Here is a 15,958-nt window from a genome sequence, read left to right on the forward strand (position 1 = left end):
AATTGCCTTCATGAATAGCCTGCCTTTGTTCGCACCAGATCACCCACAACGTCATAGTTCAACAAAAGACGCATGTGATAATGCCTTCATCATTGTGAACAACCAGGTTTCGGCCTCCGGCTCCGTCGAGGTGCACATTTTTGTAGTCAGGACCCCATCATCTAGGGCCCAGACACATCTGGATAGTGTGCACTCAAGCAACGAGTGCCGCCAGGAGTACGGCGCGCCGCATAAGCAACATGAGCTGGAGGTTGACATGTTTCTTCGAGACCTAATGTCTTTAGTTGGGAGGGATTGTGTTAATAGTCTCTACAGAAACATACGAACCTTCCCCAAAACATGTGTCTTCAACAAGGTTTTGCATGCACTCTGATCTCCGCCAGAACTTGACGAGCCTCCAGCTCCCTCAAGCCACACCTCTTGCCTTTGTCTGGTGGCAACCAACATGGAATAAGCTGACTGAACTAAAAATGTCCCAGTCTTTTGGTAGCTCCATGACCAAAAGTCTTGGACGTTCCTCGTGCAAAGTGGTATACCCGTGATGACCGGGACATCCATTGGAAGGAAAGTTTGGTATACCCACTGGTAGTCCCATGAAGCTGAAGTGGCATCGATGAGCTCGGACACCATGGTGTGTGGGTCTACTGATCTGCAACCATGTGGGCACATCATCTCCAGCTGAGGTAACCAATTATCATTCCAGATGTTTGTGAACTAGCCATCACCTATCCGTTTGATCAGGCCCTGCTTAAGAACATCCTTTCCTTCTATCACCACCCTCCATATCTGGCTTGGATGGCCCCCCAGTTCGGCTTCTAGGAAGGAACTTGTTGGGAAGTAGATAATCTTCAATATATGGGCACTCACAGAATGGGTTTTGTAAGATTCGCCACGCTTTCCTAGCTAGCATGGCCATATTAAGAAGTTCAAAATCTTTAAAACCCAAACCACCCATACCTTAAGGTAGGGTCATTGTTTTCTAGGACACCCAATGCGGTTTTCTCCTGCCATCCTTGCTGCCCCACCAAAAGTTTCTGATGAGCATGTTGAGATGTTCACACAACCCTTTGGGGAACATGAAGCACGACATTGAGAATATTGGAACAGCCTCAGCGACCACCTTAACCAACACTTCGTTCCCTGCTGAAGACAAAGTTTTCTCAATCCAGCCTTGGACCTTCTTCCATAACTTGTCTTTGAGATATTTTAAATCTCCATTCTTGGATGTCCCAAAATCACCAGACAGACCTAGATATTTCTCATTTAGAGTTTCATTCGGTACATGCAGGATCCCTTTGATTTGTTGTCAAACATCATCAGGAACTCCTTTGCTGAAGAAGATTGAAGAATTGTCATAGTTAATACATTGACATGTGGCTTGGCAGTAGGCTTCCAACGCTTGGTGTACCTCGGTAGCACCCATATAATTGGACTTGAAAACAGCAGGTTGTCATCTGCAAATAGCAAATGGTTCACTGGCGGCGTCGAGGCTGCCACGCATAGACCATGAAGATTTGATGACTCACTTTTAGATTTTTGTAGGCACAAAAGGCCCTCTGCTGCAATCAAGAACAAGTATGGGGATATGGGGTCCCCTTGCCTGATACCCCTCTTGGGTGTAAATTGCTCCAACTTCTTTCCGTTTTAACAAGACCAAGAATTTTAATAAGCTGACCATGTCCATTACAAGATTCACCCACCGCTCTGTGAATCCTAGCTTGATCGTCATCACCCTTAAGTATGTCCACTCCACTCTGTCATAGGCCTTCATCATGTCTAGTTTCATAGCACAATGTTGTTTTTTCTTAGCTTTATTTCGCTTCATGAAATGGAGACACTCGTAGGAAATGATGTTATTATCCGTTATGAGCCTGTGTGGTACAAAGATTGATTCTTCCTATGAAATTAACTCGGGCAACACTTGTTTTAGATGATTAGATGTCGCTTTTGATGTAATCTTGTAGAACACATTGCAAAGGCTGTCGAAATTGTGTCAGCGGGGTTGGGCTTGTTACCCTTGGATAAGTACCAGAATCGTCTCATTGATACATGCATCTGATTTTGTACCTTTAATTATCTGGATGACCGCCTTAGTAGCCTCGTCTCCACAGATGTCCCAATGACGCTGGAAAAAAAGGCAGGGAAACCATTAGACCCCGGTGCCTTTAATAGGAACATTTGGAACAAGCCCCGCTTAGTTTCCTTGTTTTCATATGGTACATTCAACATATCGTTCATTGGTTGCGTGACTTTGGCTAGCACCTGCTGGAGGACTTGTTCCATGTTGTGGAGACCTTCCGAACTATATAGATTTCTATAAAACTCTCTGGCCATGGTTTCCATCTCCTGTGTGTTCTCCGTCATACTGCCGTGTGGACGAGATAAGGCTTTGATTAGATTATTTCTTCGCCTTCTGCTAGCGTGCATGTGGAATAAATGTGTGTTCTTGTATCCATGAGCCAGCCAATCCAACCGAGCTCTGTATCGCCAGAGAATCTCCTCGCGATGGTAAAGTTCAACCATACGGTCCGTAACATTCAGTTCTGCATGCCATGGGGTTGTTCTACCTGGCACCAATCGAAGCAGATCCACTTGGCGCTTTAGGTACTCGATCTCTTGTCTAACACTTACAAAATGCTCCCTATCCCATGCGGAAATATCAGTTGCCACATGTGACAATTTATAGTTTAGTGCATGTACCGAATCGGCTAAAGTTGCATTCCATCCCTCCCTGGCACAATCAAAAATCTTTGGGTCTCTTTCCCACATCAGTTTGTATTTAAACCGTCTGGGGCTAGCCTTGCCTACATTCATATCGATCTTGAGTAGTAGGGTCAAATGATCTGATGTAGATGTTGTTTTGTGTTCAAGAAAAGCGTTAGGGTAGGACAACATCCAGTCTGCACTTGCAACGCACCTCTCCAGGCGGACGCGGGTGAAAGTACCCCCAACCACTCTTCTTTTGAAATTCCACTTGTTTCCTCTATAGCCCACATAGGTGAGACCACAAGTGTCCAGGGCATCGCAAAACGCATCCATGTGCACTTGGATCTTGGTGTTTACACCATCGTGCTCATGGCCGTGTAGCACCTCGTTAAAATTTCCGATAACAACCCAAGGGAGGTTGTTGTACCAGCTATGCCTCATAACGTACGCCAAGTTTTATATCTTTAATTGGTCTGTGCTTCCCCATAGACAAAGGTCAGTCGGAATTTTATGTCGACCAGTTCATCCATAGACACATCAATGTGGTACTCACAGTAACCCAAAACTTCAACTTTTATTGCATCATCATTCCAGAAAATCCCCAAACCACCACTTCTACCGGATCTACTTACCGCAAAAAATAAAATAAAACCTTAGGTACTGGATAAATTCTCAAATCTTGAGCCTTCTATCTGAGTTTCTAGGATGCATAGGATAGAAGGGGAAAATTGCCTCGTCATGTCACAAAGCTCTTTCACCATCACGGGTTCACGAGCCTCGCGATAGTTCCAGCATAGTAGACTCATTGCACTAGGCGCGCCCCCACTAGGGAGCCTGCCGAACGCGCATTGGGATTGTTCTTCACATTGTTCCTTTCAGACGGTGTTGTTTTCATTCGATTCCTCTTTGGTTCCTGTTTAGATGAGCGACTCTGAGGAACACCAGGAGGAGTGTTTTTTCTGTTCTCTAAGAGGAGTGGTTTCTTCCCTGCATCAGAACTGCATCGTCGCGGACAGCCCCCCGCTTTCTGTTGTTTCCACATTCATCCATCACTACATCCGGGTCTTCTTCAGATTCTGTACAGGTAGCCCCTTGTCTGGTCGAGCCGTATGAAGCTTCCTTAACTCCCGGCTCATCGTGGCCATCAGAGCTTGTATGAGAATGGTCTTGACCACGGCCATCGGAGAGGCCGCCTCTACGGCCACCACGACGTCCACACCCTCCACCTCGTCCTTGCCCCGAGTGCATTGTCCATGAAGCGCGTAAATCCATGAAGATCAGGGATGATGGAGGGTGGATTCCAGTACCATGCTCTTCGAAGAGGTGTCCCAGCATGTCGCACATTGTGCACTAGTCGGGGAGCTTCTCATATTTTACCCTATAGATTTGACGCTATCCGCCTCTGATCATCGAGACTGCGTTCTTCAAAGTTTTTGTAACATTGATTCTGATCCACACCCGGTGGAGGTTTCCAAAAAATCTATAGAGGCGGGTTCCACATATAGAATTTCGCCCACTTTCGCCGCATGGGATGGCACAAGGTGAGCATACACACGTGGCACATCATGAACTTGGATCCAGATCTCAATGGTGTCTAGTGGTACTGTGGAAGGTTTAGCCAACCCATCATACGACTTAAGGATCACCGCATGGCCCCTTAAGTGCCGCGGACCCTCCCAGGTGACACTCTCCCAATCCCCTAAGCAAGATAATTGGACTGTATAGAGATTATCCTCCGGTGGCTTGAACTTTGCCTCTTGAGCAAGATCCCATGCTGCTCCCATGTTCCCGAAGAACCAATATTGTTTGTAGGTTTTGGGGGACTGAAACCTAACCAAGGCGATCTATCGAGAAGCTTCTAGTGGTGCCTCTTTCTCATCGAATACCACATCACCCAGGTCCTCCCCGCGCAGCCCCAACTCCTTCATCGGTGTTTCCACGTTGTCAATCTCCGACTAGCCTGCCGTAGCAGACCCCGAAACCTCGATTGAAGCCATCTCAAAACCCTAACCCGGTTGAAAAAAGGGAATCATGTCCTCCTAGGGAATCTATAGGATCGAAAGTATGTCTAGAGGGGGTGATTATATGCTACCTCTTGAGCTTGCGTTGGCTTTTCCCTTGAAGAGGAAAGGGTGATGCAGCATAGTAGCAGTAAGTGTTTCCCTCAGTTTGAGAACCAAGGTATCAATCCAGTAGGAGCATCAAGACAAGTCACCAATGTACCTGCGCAAAAACAAACAAACTTGCACCCAACGCTATAAAGGGGTTGTCAATCCCTTCAGAATTAATTGCATGGTGAGATCTGAAGGTGGAAAGTGCAACAATGTAAAAGTGCAGAGCTGAAAATATGATGTGAAGTAGACCCGGGGGCCATAGTGTTCACTAGAGGCTTATCTCATGATAGCAAGTATTACGGTGGGTGAACGAATTACTGTCGAGCAATTGATAGAATCGCACAAAGTCATGATGATATCTAAGGCAATGATCATACATATAGGCATTACGTCCGAGACAAGTAGACCGATACTGTCTGCATCTACTACTATTACTCCACACATCGACGGCTATCCAGCATGCATCTAGTGTATTGGGTTCATAACAAACACAGTAACGCCTTAAGAAAGATGACATGATGTAGAGGGATAAATTCATGCAAGAGATATAAACCCCATCTTTTTACCCTTGATGGAAACAACACGATGTGTGCCTCGCTACCCCTTCTGTCACTGCGTGAGGACACCACACAGTATGAACCCAAAACCAAGCACTTCTCCCATTGCAAGAACTATAGATCAAGTTGGCCAAACGAAACCCACAACTCGAAGAGAATTACAAGGATACGAAATCATGCATATAAGAGATCAGAGGAGACTCAAATAATATTCATAGATAATCTGATCATAAATCCACAATTCATCGGATCTCGACAAACACACCGCAAAAGAAGGTTACATCAGATAGATCTCCATGAAGATCATGGAGATCCAAGAGAGAGAAGAAGCCATCTAGCTACTAGCTATGGACCCGAAGGTCTGTGGTGAACTACTCACGCATCATCAGAGAGGCAATGGTGTTGATGAAGAAGCCCTCCGTGTCCGAATCCCCCTCCGGCAGGGCACCAGAACGTGCCCCAGATGGGATCTTGCGGAGACAGAAGCTTGCGGCGGCGGAAAAGTATTTTCGTGGCTCTCTCTGGCAGTTTTGGATTTTTAGAGAATTTATAGGCGGAAGAAGTAGGGCAAAGGAGCCACGGGGGCCCACAAGCCTGCTAGGCGCCCCCAGGCTGCCGCTAGGGGGCATGTGACCTCCCCCGGGGTCCTTTGCCTTGGTTCTCAAGTCCCCTACGTATCTTCTGTTATGGAAAAAATCATTCCGCAGTTTTTATTCCATCTGGACTCTGTTTAATATTCTCCTTTGAAAAAGGTCAAAAACACGAAAAAAAAACAGAAATTGGCACTTGGCACTGAGTTAATAGGTTAGTCCCAAAAAAGATATAAAATAGCATAATCATGCATACAAAACATCCAAAGTTGACAAGATAATAGCATGGAACCATCAAAAATTATAGATACGTTAGAGATAAAGCATCCCCAAGCTTAACTCCTGCTCGTCCTCGAGTAGGGAAGTGATAAAGACTGAATTTTTGATGTGGAATGCTACCTAACATATTTGTCCTTTGTAACTTCTTTCTTGTGACATGAATGTTTAGATCCATAAGATTCAAACCAATACTTTAGTATTGACATGAAGACAATAATACTTCAAGCAAACTAGCAAGGCAATCATGAACTTTTGAAATAACAAGGCCAAAGAAAGTTATCCCTACAAAATCGTATAGTCTGGCTATGCTCCATCATCCCCACATAACGAATTTAAATCATGCACAACCCCTGTATTGGCCAAGTAATTGTTTTCGCACTCTTACTTTCTCAAACTTTTTCAACTCTCGCGCAATACATGAGCGTGAGCCATGGATATAGCACTATAGGTGGAATAGAGTGTGGTGGAGGTTGTGAGGCAAAAAGGAGGAGGTGGTCACATTGACTCGACGTATGAGCGGACTATGGAGATGCCCATCAATGTGAATGAGTAGGCATTACCATGCAACGGATGCACTTAGAGCTATATGTGTGTGAAAGCTCAAAAGGAGAACTAGTGGGTGTGCACCCAACTTGCTTGCTCACGAAGACCTAGGGCAATTTTGAGGAAGCCCATCATTGGAATATATAAGCCAAGTTATATAATGAAAATTCCCACTAGTAAATGGAAGTGTCAAAATAAGAGACTCTCAATCATGAAGAACATGGTGCTATTGTGAAGCACAAGTGTGGAAAAAGTTTAGTAGCATTGTCCCTTCTCTCTTTTTCTCTCATTTTTTTTTTGGGCTCTTTGGCCTCTTTTTTCATTTTTTTGGTGGGCATCTTTGGCCTCTTTTCATTTTTCCTAACATGGTACAATGCTCTAATAATGATGATCATCACACTTTTATTTACTCACAACTCAATACTTAGAGCAATGATGACTCTATAGGAAATGCCTCTGGCGGTGTACCGGGATGTGCAACGATCTAGCTTGGCGTATGACGTTGAAACATCTCGCTAGCTATCTTACGATCATGCAATGGCAATATGTAAGTGAAGTCACAAGTCATGAGACGGAACGGTGGGAGTTGCATGGCAATATATCTCGGAATGGCTTATGAAAATGCCATAATAGGTAGGTATGGTGGCTTTTTGAGAAAGGTATATGGTGGGTTTGTGTACCGGTGAAAGTTGCGTGGCACTAGAGAGGCTAGAAATGGTGGAAGGTGAAAGTGCATCTATACCATGGACTCACATTAGTCATGAAGAACTCATATACTTATTGCGGAAGTTTTATTAGAAATCGAAACAAAGTTCTAAACGCATACACCTAGGGGGAGGGTTGGTAGGTGTTAACCATCACGCGATCCCGACCGCCACACAAAGGATGACAATCAATAAATCAATTATGCTTTGACTTCCTAACACAGCGGTTCACCATACGTGCATGCTACGGGAATCACTAACTTCAACACAAGTATTTCAAGATTTACAACACCCTACTAACAAAACTCTAATATCACCAAATCCATGTCTCAAAACTTACTTGTTAGGAGTCAAACTTCTCTTACTAATCAATGGTACCTCTGGAACGTACCCCGAGATGTTGGGTTGAAGAACTACCCTCGGTTTTATGGAGCATCGGAACCACCCCAAATCGTTCTACGGGTTTTACTCCCTTTTTCCTGGTCTACGGGGCAGAGGCAGTATTACCAAGTGACATCAGACATGATTCACCATGAGTCGCTGCTTATGTGGAATAGGATAACGAGTTAGCACGTCAAGACTCATTGTATGCTTTGGAGGAGGAGTGTGATTTGGCCGCATGGCGATCGGCGATTTATCAACAAGACCTATGACGTTATCACACCTGCCGAGTCAAGAGCCGAGCTTTTCAAGAAGGCGACTTAGTGCTCCGACTGATTCAAGACCATACTGGCCAACAAAGGAGGTCGAGTCAACCCACCCATGGAACATCGCCCACTTGCGGCCATATTACACTTAGAGCCACTGGCTCCTTATTTACGTTTGCAATTTCGAAATTGTAATCTTTTATTTATAAAAGCAATAAAGCCGGCACCCACGAACTTCGGGGTCTTTTGCCGTTTCAGCTTCTTGAAAGCTTGAGTCTTTATTGTTCTATAAGTCGTCCAAGCATGGACGCTATCAGTATCAAAGAGCATAAGTCGCCATGCTACACTTATTTCAAAACTGGATACTGATAAGCCAAAGAGGACCAAAGTTTCCACATTGCACGGTTCAAACATGGGCGCCTTATATGATTTTGAGAATTAAGCCGGCTTACTTGGAGGCTACTAGCTCCCAAGTCGTTTTGCACTAAGAGCGGATACGCTTCTGCAATCCTATGTCTGGTTTTTCCCTAATCATAGGTCACTTGGAGGCTTCCACTCACTGAGTTCAGCCTGAATACCCTCTTGGCTAGCGAAAAATTAACGCATTACAAATGGTTATACTGGACTGTGTGTTGGACGAATCGCCCTATGGACCCATGTACTCTTGGCGAGTCAGTCCACTTTTGGACCCTGAACTTGCCTTGGTTAAAACATGAAAGGTACCGGCAAGAGCTAACATGTGGAAAATAGAAAAACTATTGGTTCACTGAACCTGCTTCACTGAAGCTTGACTCGCGCCTGATCAGCCGGTCTAAATAACTTGGGCTGTTGCAAAAGCCTTCTTGGGATAGCACTGGAGTTTTGCAAACTCGTCCTATCATGTCGTAACTCATTGAGCCGGCAAATTTTATGACTATCTTTGTGGCATTGCCACAAGGATTCATAAAACATTTTTATAACATGTCGCAACTCACTGAGCTGGCTCCTTGTTTATAACTCGTCGTGACTCACTGAGCCGGTTCCTTGTTTATAACTCGTCGCGACTCACTGAGCCGGCTCCTTGTTTATAACTCGCCGCAATGCACTGAGTCGACTCCTTGTTTATAACTTGCCGCGACCCACTGGGCCGGCTTATTGCTTGCTGCGACTCATTGAGTCAGCTTATGGTGTTTTCCCCGATAAACAGGTTGAAGAATTTTTTTTTGTCAAACTATGACACATGTTTGGAAAGGGCGATTCATATTACTGAAGGTTAAAACTTCCAAACAAACATAATGTACGGTTGTGACACTGTTTTCCTGGTACCTAAGACTATTACATGGCTCACTAGGCCACCCGGGAATCATCTCCCGATCAAAAAAAGATCACCATATTCTTGGAGAATGGACTTCATGTTAAGTCAGTTCAAGCCGCCTCCGGATCACCTGCTTCGAGCTTTCGCCGTCTTCGATCTGTAAGTCGCCCAGTTTCCAATTGCAATTGGTCAAGGCGACGAACTCGTCTTCATCGCTCAAGATGGCAGACAGATCGACATCAAAGTCAAAGGGATTCTTACGGCGTCGAGGAGTCAGGCTGGTGACTTCATATGAAGGAGGAGTCACCTTTTTGTTGCTCTCATCATAAGCCGCCTGGTATTTTCCTAAGTCCAGGCTGGCTGCTAGCTGAGTCGCCGCGGAGCGAGATGCTTTCACACATTGGTGGTAGTCCTCTTCGGTGAACTCCGACTCATCATCTTTCATTTCTGGAAAGCCAACAGCTACCTCCTCCGGCTTAAGCTCGGGAACATATGCCAGACACCGGCTTAAAGTGGTCAGTGCTCCTTTCCGGGCGGCTGACCTTTTTAATTCTTCCACTTGCGGCGGCAATGTTGAAAGGCAACCCAACATGTGTTTTATGGACTTTATGGGCTCTTTGTTGCCCATCACGTCCTTCATGGTCATCATGTCGCCCGTGTACAACTGCTCTATGAACGTATAAATCGCCTTCAGCTTCAGAATGCAGTCATTCTGTAGGTTGGTGGTTCGTGGACCTACGAAGGACAGAATGAGATAATTAGCATTTGCAATATTTTGCAGCCCTTTTCGAATGAAGGGAATTGATCCTTACCAAAGATAGCTTGGGTCATGTTGGAGATATGATGTTTTAAGCTCGAGAGTTCTTGCACAGCGGCTTCTAGCTTCTCTTCGGCTTGTTCCGCCCGCTTCATGATGGCGGCTTGATTAACATGGGCTTTTTTTTAAATTTATGTTGTTCATCTTTCATCTTCTCCTGTCAGCAAGGGCCAGGAGATATTTCTCTTCAGACTTAGCTTGAGCATCCTGCTGTTCGGCTAAGTTTTCTTTTAAACCGGCCAAGGTTGAGTCGGTCCGAGTCAAGGATTCTTGCAAACAAATTTTGGGGAAGCAAGTTTCAGAACTATTGCAAGCAACATCCCTGACACTTGGGGGCTAATGTATGATTATTTTCAAGTCATACCAAATTAAAGACCCGGCTCATCTTTCAAAAGATGACCCGGCCCTAGGGGGCTACAGGTTGAAGTTTTTTCCACATTCAAGACCCGGTTCATCTTTCAAAAAATAAGATGACCCGCCCTTGGGGGCTACAGGTTGAAGTTTTTTCCACATTCAAGACCCGGTTCATCTTTCAAAAAATAAGATGACCCGCCCTTGGGGGCTACAGGTTGAAGTTTTGTTTTCCAAATTCAAAGGCCCGGCTCATCTTTCAACAGATGACCCGGCCCTTGGGGGTTACAGGTTGAATTTTTTTTCCAAATTCAAGACCCGAGTCATCTTTCAAAAGATGACCCAACCCTTGGGGGATACAGGTTGAAGTTTTTTCCAAATTCAAGACCCGGTTCATCTTTCACAAAAAGATGACCCGGCCCTTGGGGGCTACAGGTTGAAGTTTTTACTAAATTCAAAGACCCGGTTCATCTTTCAAAATATGACCCGGCCCTTGGAGGATACAGGTTGAAGTTTTACAAAATTGAAGAGTCATCTCATCTTTCGAAAAGATAACTCGGCCCTTGAGGACTACATGCAGATATGGGTCTCACAGATAACGCAAAATACACAATTCATCAAAGGAAACTAGTCTTCTCGAAGGCTAATGGGTCGAAATGCAAATAACAAAGAAGGACATACCTCATGTCTTATCCGCATCATGTTGGCCAAGCTCTTTTCCATTTCATAGCTTGTTTCCAAGCGACTTATAAAACCATAATAGAGTTGTTCAAATTCAAGTTTCTCATAATTGGGAAGCTTCAGTTTTGTAATGTCCTTTTCTGCAAAAGAGTGGGTCCCTTTGGACGCATGTTTTGTTAACACCGCGGCTACAAGCTTAGAATAGCCAGTACCAGTAATGACTATTGTATCTGGGTCTTCAGACGCCTTGGAAGAGCTTGGCGGGTTGACATTTTTAGTTATTTCCTTCAGAGGGCTCGAAGGATCAATCCGGACATCAGGAAAACCATCCAAAGGGTCATCATGAGTCGCCACTGGGTCTTCACCAAATTCTGGGACATAGGAACTCATCCCAAACACTTCAGCTGCCCTAGGAGCAGAAGACGAGTCGCCAGTTTTCCTTTTCTTTGCTTGTGCTCTGAGATGTAAAGGCACGAAAGTTAATACGTGCATCAATATTGGGAAGGAAAAAGGCTAGTAAAGGAACTTTCCCCTGAACACATATCATTGGGGGAGAGTCGACATTGCTGAGTCGTTGGATGAAGGAGGTGAAACCTGACGGACAAGAATTCAAGGACTGAACGAACGGCGAGCAAATTTTACACGAGAAGGGAAAGATACTAGCAGGAACATACCTCACTTTGCCGTTTTCGACCAGTTGTCTTTTCGGGTAACCCAGACACTAAGTCGCCGGAATGGCTTCGGGTATGGTGTTTGGGGGTGTAACTCGCCTTCCTCAAAAGGAAATTGGGGTCCAGATGAGCATTCGGGTGAGACATGGGAACTTTTGCATAGATCCGCTTGGCGGGCTTGGGGGGATAAGAAGTTGAGTCGGAAGAAATAGAAATTACCTCGACAGCGTCATCCTGTCTCCCATAGTCATCATCCTATGGACAAAGGTAATGGAGCATAAGTATAAGGCAGAACGTAGCAATAAGGAAAAGGTAATTTTTACCTCTGATTGTTCTTCGACGGCCCGAGACTCGCCAACGACAGATGACTCCTTGGCGGCGGCTTTGCCCTTGTTCTTCTTCTTTTTAGGAGGCGGCTTGGTTGTTTTCTGGACAGTCACTTAGGGCTTTCGAGACCAAAATGCTGAGCCCCCCTGATTGATATAATGACAGTTTGGATCAGGAACATGGGTGAACGTATTGAAATAATAAAAGGAGGCGACTTGGATTGTTACCGCTAGAGCCGGGTTGGAGACGCAAAAGGGCTTGAGCCCAATCTTGGCGCAATTCTCCATAGGCTCGCTACTTAACTTCTTGATAATTTCAACAATGTCTTCCTCAGTAAGTCTTGTGTGGAATAAGCACTAGGGTTGGTTCAAGCTACCATCGTACTTACACATCAGGCCCTCCCGGCGACTCAAAGGCAGAATCCTCCACTCCACCCAACAACGGATTAGATCAATCCCAGTAAGCCCATTGTTGGTCAAAGACCTTAGCTTGGAGAAAGCAAGGATAAATGTTGATTCTTCTTCTTTAGTTAGTTTTTCTGGCAGCTTGAAATCCATGGGCAAACGTTCTTCTCTGAAACCCGGGAGTGGGTTCTCGTCGGGTGGAGATGTGTCGCGGCAATAAAACCAAGACTCTGCCCAACCTTTGGTATGGTTGGGCAGAACAACAGATGGGAACCCGCATCCACGATGTCGTTGAATGTTAACTCCCCCAAGTTCCAAGCAGGGCCTGCTGGCAAACTCGGTCTGGCGGTTCAGATGGAAAATTTTCCTAAACAGCAACACTGTGGGTTCTATCTGCAGGTAAGCTTCGCAAAACACTTGGAATTGGCAGAGATTGCTAATGGAGTTTGGCCCCAAGTCTTGAGGATGAAGGTTGAAAAAGTGCAAAGCATCTCTGAAAAACTTTGAGCCAGGAGGCTTGAAGCCTCGTTCGAGGTGATCTGCGAAAACAACTACTTCCCCTTCGGCGGGTTGAGGAATTGTCTCGCCAAAGGCGGTTCGCCAGCCAACAACTTCTTTGGGGTCAACATAACCCGCCTTAACAAACTTCTCAAGATAAGCGTCATTGACTTTGGTTGGCAGCCAATTGCACTTCGAGATAGTGCCCATAACTACAAAGGGAAGGAATAGGGCGGATTATCAGAAACCACGGAGTGGCAACTCGCCAGTTAAATGATCTATGGCATCTCTACAGGGATATTACAACTCGCCAGTTAAACGATCTATGGTATCTCTACAGGGATATTACGACTCACCAACTAAAATGGTCAAAGATGTATCTATGGGAATGTTCTAACTCGCCATGGTGAAAGGAGACGGGTTGCGGCTCTGAAAAGGGTTTTTCCTTAGGAACATTCTTGATTGGAGACAAACATGTTTCTAACATGAAATGATAATTCATGGATCTACGAGCGTTTCCAGTAAAGAAAAATAAACGATGACTGAGGGGTCGAACACTACAAGAACACTACAAGAACACGGAAGAACACTATGAAAAATGGTGTGTAGATCTATGGGCTACAGAGAAACAACGGATTAGTAGGAAGATTTACAAGAACTACCGCAATCATTATTTCACGGGTCTACGGTACCGCATCTAGATTGGACGAGAAGCAAGAACATGAGGCATTCATGGAGTTCTAATGACGCCCTAAGAAATACGAAAGTTCGGATCTGTTTCTACTGAGAAAAGGGAGATTTGCCTGAAGGAGGAAGATACATGCAAGGGTTCGGGGAATCCTGCGATGACGGCCGCGCCTTCGACTGGTTCAGGAAGCGGTCGGATGGTGACGATCTGCGGCAAAGCTTCAGTGGCGACGAAGCGGTCGAGGGGCGGCTGGAGAAGACGATGTGTCTGGAAGAAGGAAGTGGGGGTAGGTGACGCTGCCTTCCCCCACGGCTATTTAAAGTCCTAGGGCCGAAGGTGAAACGGCAGGCGCGGGAATAGAGGCGACAGATTGAAAACCAACACTGATGGCGCCTAGATTTTCGAGATAGTAGGATGAGGACAAAAAGAAAAAGATCCGTTGGGAATAATGTCAACGAATCCCGGAAGTGGAGGAAAAGGTGGTGTCATCAATAAATAACCTGGCGGCTCAGACAATTTGTGAGAGATGGCGGCTTGCCATTTATCAAAGGGATGGAAATAGTACGAGTCGCCCAGGATGAGTCTGGAAGTTTATTGGCATGAATAAATTCAAGTCAATCTGGGACCTAATGTTGGGGATATCACCTACGGTATGGCCTGCCTCAATGGGTCGGGTCAGGAAAGTGGCGACTCATACATGACCAACATAAGCCTTGGTTTGGACCTGGGGCATGTTGGGATGTTTTGTAAGAAGGCCGCCACGGCCCATGAGCCAGATGGCGGTTCGAGGATGACAAAGAAGATGAGCTGCCAAGGAGTTTTCCTTGGCTTGAGGTACACGACGACTTAGAAATAAGGAAGGCCACGATTTGTACCATGGTCAGGACTTTGTAAACCCTAGGGCCTCGACCTGTATATAAAGGCGAGTCTCTGGGACAAATAGTTAGGTTAGAAATCATCGAGAGCTAGGTCAGACGAGTTACGCCCTCCTTGTAATCGAATCCACCATCAATATACACAAAGCAGGACGTAGGCTTTTACCTCCACACGAGGGGCCGAACCTGGGTAAATCTGAATCTGAGTCTCGCTTCCGCTCACCCCCTTGAGTCGCCACCAAGGTGCGATGGCTCATTCACTAAGTCCTTTCACGAGGACCTCTGCCGTGACAAAACCACGACGATATTCAAAACCGAGAGTTACTAAATATATGGGCCTCTATGTTGTTTCATATATCTAAGAGATTGTAGACCTTTTCTTTGCATGTATTTTTTTTCTCTTATCCCCTCCCCCCTCTGTGTTCTAATGTAACCGCTGCTTAATTGGTAGTAAAAGTTCAGGTAGATGTAAATCTGTCGTTGACGCGTCAAAAAATATAAAAATCACTGCAATGCATGCATGTTTTTGTTTTCGCATAAAACATTGCCACCCCAAACCATGTATCTACGATCTCCTATCATCAATATATACATAATAACAGTATACACATACTTCCTTGGTTCCTAAATATAGAACATTTTAAAAAAATTACTATAAACTACACAGAGAGCAAAATGAGTGAATTTGTATTTTAAAATATATCTATATACGTTCGTATGTAGTTTATAATGTAATTTAAAAAAAAATAGAAACGGAGGGAGAGTACTTACTACTGCACCCCATGCTGGTGTATCCGTGTATCGCCGACCGGCAAGAGTAGCTAGTTAGCTAGCTTACCATGCATGCTTAATGGACCAATCTAGACTGTAGTTTAATCGTGCTAAATACTTCCTCCATTCCTGGATGTAGTCCATCGTAAGATCTTTAAAAGGTCTTATATTTAGGGCATGTTTGTGACTACACCGCTCCTTATGCATGTAGTGCCAACGCTGCTCGCTAGCAGCCTGCAGCCAATATGTGCGTAAGCTTCAGACTTCAGTAAACTATAAACTTTTATCCATTTTCAAAAGCGGATTCCGTGGTTCAAGAAGGGTACATATCTATGGCCAGCCCCGTGGACATAAAGGTGGCTTTCATTTTCATTTTTGGCACAAGTTTCACTCCGAGACGCGATGGACCAAAGAAACGAAGCATCTTATCTGAGGACAAAT

The sequence above is a fragment of the Hordeum vulgare genome, chromosome 4H, assembly GCF_904849725.1.
Source record: "Hordeum vulgare subsp. vulgare chromosome 4H, MorexV3_pseudomolecules_assembly, whole genome shotgun sequence".
Classification (NCBI taxonomy): domain Eukaryota; kingdom Viridiplantae; phylum Streptophyta; class Magnoliopsida; order Poales; family Poaceae; genus Hordeum; species Hordeum vulgare.